At 36.2% G+C, this 4,543-nt stretch overlaps 1 pseudogene; it reads left to right on the forward strand.

The window, feature by feature from the left end:
- The first annotated feature begins 1,982 nt into the window (after positions 1-1,982).
- Positions 1,983-3,375, forward strand: LOC149747859 (small ribosomal subunit protein uS19 pseudogene; annotated as a pseudogene).
- Positions 3,376-4,543: the final 1,168 nt, after the last annotated feature.

A 4,543-nucleotide genomic window follows, 5' to 3' on the forward strand; every position in this document is an offset into this window, starting at 1 on the left:
ATACAACTTTATTACAATAAAATAATTTTACTATCTTTATTATGAATATATATTAGAAAGGTTAAACAATTAACTGACAGTCACAGGAGTAATAAGAAAAATGTAGCAAAAATTTGAATGGAAACCATCTGACCAGAGAGTTAAACCCTTAACCATCATATGATCTGATCATGTGAATATTCACTGCAATAAAAATACCCTGAACAATTACTTGGTCAATATTCTCAAGATAAGAATAAAAGAAAGATACTGCTAAAGGCTTTTAAGGCGCAGCCTTGGGGTTGCAAGTGACCATTTATTGTGCTCTTGGAGTATACATATTATTCAAATCAAATAATAATTATGTATTTATAATATACTACATACTGTAGATTTCCAGGAATCTACAGCTGGGAGGAAAAGCAAAGTATACGAATAGAAGTAAAAAAAAAAAAAAAGGCAATATTTAAGTAACAGTTAAATGGCAATAAAAGCACTGTCAAGAAATTGCAGACTTAATTCCCCTTTAAATGATTCACTGGATTGAATATTATGCATAAACAGAAGAGACTTTATCAGGTATGTTTGATCAGTAAAGAATTTACATAAGATCTAGAAGAATGCACAATATATGAAAATAGAGGAGAGGAATATTATTAATAGTAAGAAAAGTTGCCTATGGTAATACGTAACCCACAATAAAAAATATAATAGAGCACCATTATTTTTGTATGGTCCGTGGGTTGTTTTAGAACTTGTGGAAAACAACAAAAAAACATAAATGGCTAACATAGCTTTACAAAAGTAGAATTGACTTGAAAAAGGTAAGGAGAAAAATGAATGTTGAAGAGTGCATTGTAATCTTAGGCTTTACATAGACAACAGAGAGAAAAAAATCCAATTGATTGATTCTCCAGTTGTCCCTTGTAAATAACTGATCTGTTAACATAAATTTGTAGATGTAAATTCCTAGATATTAACCAACAATTTCTCTCAAAGCCTACATATAAAAAGACAAAATTTAAAATAAGTTTTGATGTGCTCATGAAATTAACTGTCAGACAAATGGAAGTATTTTCTAAACTACCAAAAGTAGTACATGAAAGGGTATCATCATGGAGGAAATAGGAATGAATCAAGATTTAAAAGGATGGCTTTATTTTGAATACTGAGTAATGCATTGGAAAATAAATGTTGAGAGTGTAATGCAACTTGCTAAAGTTAATAATTCTAATGCAATTTTTAAAGTAAAGATTTACTGAATATCTCCTCTTGCACACCAACAAGCTAGACCTTAGAAACATATGCATGGATACTGAAAGATCACCTCTCCTGAATTAGTTTATAATTTAATGAAACAGACACACATTACCTTAATAAAAAGTCAAGCGAGATTTTAACACTGTTCTAAAGGTCATAATAATAGATACTGATTGATTTGGAGACTAATTTTTGAAGTTCATCTAAAATTGATATACAGGGTTGTTTTTTATTTTTCCAGAGGTGTTCATTTTTTTTTTAATTGGGGTATAATTGCTTTACAATGTTGTGTTAGTTTCTGATGTACAATGAAGTGAATCAGCTATATGTATACCTATATCCCCTCCCTCTTGGACCTCCCTCCCATCCCCCCCATCCCCCCCCATCCCACCCATCTAGGTCATCGCAGAACACCGAGCTGAGCTCCCTCTGCTATACAGCAGGTTCCCACTAGCTCTCTGTTTTACATATGTAGCCTATATATGTCAATCCCAGTCTCCCAATTTATCCCCGCTTCCCTCTTCTGTGTCCACACATCCATTCTCTACATCTGTGTCTCTATTCTTGCCCTGCAAGTAGGTTCATCTGTACCATTTTTCTAGATTCCACATATATGCATTAATATTTGATATTTGTTTTTCTCTTTCTGACTTACTTCACTCTGTATGACAGACTCTAGGCCCATCCACATCTCTATAAATGACCCTATTTTGTTACTTTTTATGGCTGAGTAATATGTAAATTGATACAGCCACTATGGAGAACAGTATGGAGGCTCCTCAAAAAACTAAAACTGGCTTTCTGAAGAGCCAACAAGATGGCGGAAGTGGAACAGAAGAAGAAGTGGACCTTCCTCAAGTTCACCTACCACTGCATGAACTTCAACCAGCTGCCGGACATGTCCCGTGAGCAGCTGATGCAGCCGTACAGTGTGAGGCAGCAGCAGTGGCTGAACTGCGGCCTCCATAGGAAGCAGCACTTGCTGCTGAAGTGGCTGCACAAGGCCAGGAAGGAGGTGCCACCCATGGAGAAGCCTGAGTTGGTGAAGACGCACCTGCGCGACATGATCATCCTGACCGAGATGATGGGCAGCATGGTGAGCGGCTACCATGGCAAGACCTTCAGCCAGGTGGAAATCAAGCCTGAGATGACCAGCCACTACCTAGGTGAGTTATCCATCACTTACAAGCCCATGAAGCACAGCCGGCCTGGCACTGGGGCCACCCTCTCCTCCTGCTTCATCCCCCTCAAGTAGCCTGCTGGCCAATAAAGGTAGGAAAAAGAAAAAAAATAGAACTACCATATGACCCAGCAATCCCACTACTGGGCATATACCCTAAGAAAACCATAATTCAAAAAGGCACATGCGCTCCAACGTTCACTGCAGCACTCTCACATAGCCAGAACATGGAAGCAACCTAAATGTCCACCGATAGATGAATGGATAAAGAAGATTCAGTGCATATATACAGTGGGATACACAGGTGTAATGCAATTCATAACAACATTCCAGAAATAGTTTTTATAGATATAGACAATATTATCCTAGATTTTATATGGAAAGGCAAAGGAACTCGAAAAGCTGAAACAATTTTAAAAAAGAAAAGTAAAGTAGGAGGAATCAGTCTACCTGATTTCAAGTCAATTTATAGCTACAGTAATGAAGACTGTGTGGTACTGGTGGAGGGATAGATACACAGATCAGTGGAACAGAATAAAGAGTCCAGAAATAAATCTACACAAATGTACCCAACTGTTACTTTTTAATTAAAACGATATTTTTAAAAAAAGCAGTGTAAAGTTCACTGCAATACTGAGAGGAAGGTACAGAGATTTCCAATATATCCCCTGTCCCATATGTGCATAGACTGACCCATTATCAATATCCCCAAAAGAGCGGCACATTTGTTACAACTGATGTATCTACATCAACACATCATACTCACCAAAAGTCCATAATTTACATAATGGTTTACTCTTGGTGTTGGACATTTTATGAGGTTAGACAAATATATAATGACATGTATTTATCATACAGAGTATTTTCACTGCATTAAGAATCCTCTGTGCTCCACCTATTTATCACTTCCCCCACCCCAAAACCCTGCCTACCACTGACCTTTATACTATCTCCATAGTTTTGCCTTTTCCATCATGTCATATAGTTGGAAACATATATTATGTAGACTTTTCAGATTGGCTTCTTTCAACTATTGATATTAATTTGTTTCCCCCATGTCTTTTCATGACTTAACAGCTCATTTCTTTTTAGCACTGCATAATATTCCATTTTCTGGGCATTCCACAGTTTATTTACCCATTCAGCTGCTGAAGAACATTTTGGTTACTTCCAAGTTTTGGCAATTTTGAACAAAGCTGCTAAAAGCACACATGTGTAGGTTTTTATGCATGCATATGTTTTCAACTCATTTGGGTAAATAACAAAAAGCATGAATGATGGATTGTATGGTAAAACCGTATTTAGTTTTGTAAGAAACTGCCAAACTGTCTTCCAAAGTGGCTAAACCATTTTGCATTCCCACCAGCAAGGAATGAGAGTTCCTGTTGATCCACAACCTCATCAGCATTTGGTGTTGTAAGTTTTCTGGATTTTGACCATTCTGAAAAAATACGTAGCGTAATCTCATTGTTGTTTTGTTTTTTCCTGATGACACATGATGTGAAGAATCTTTTCATATGGTTACTTGCCATGTGTATATCTTCTTTGTTGAGGTATCTGCCCAGGTCTTTGGCTCATTTTAAAATCAGATTGTTTTCTCATGGCTGTTTTAAAAGTTCTTTGTGTATTTTGCAGAGCAGTCCTTTAAAGATGTGTCATTTTCACATTTTTTTTCAGTGTGTGGTTTGTCTTCTTATTCTCTTGAAAATGACATTCACAGAGAAGTTTTAAATTTTCATGAGGTCCAGCTTATCAATTATTTCTCACATGTACTGTACCTTCAGTGTTGTATCTAAAAAGTCATTACCACACCCAACACTAGACTTTGTTCTGTGATATCTTCTAACTTTACAGTTTTCTGTTTTACCTTTAGGTGTGTGATTCATTTTTAGTTAGTTTTTCTGACGGGTATGAAGTCTATGTCTAGATTCATTCTTTTGCATGTGAATATACAGTTGTTCCAACATCATTTTTTGAGAAGACTATCTTTGCTTCATTGTGTTGCCTTTGCTCCTTTGTCAAAGATCAACTGCTTACATTTATGGGGTACTATTTCTGGGCTCTCTATTCTGATCCATTGATCTAGTTGATCTATTTAATTCTTTTGCTAATATTGTCTTTATT

This window comes from Delphinapterus leucas, chromosome 12 (assembly GCF_059928025.1).
Source record: "Delphinapterus leucas isolate spDelLeu-1000000601 "Yukka" chromosome 12, BTC_Dleu_Yukka2, whole genome shotgun sequence".
Lineage (NCBI taxonomy): Eukaryota > Metazoa > Chordata > Mammalia > Artiodactyla > Monodontidae > Delphinapterus > Delphinapterus leucas.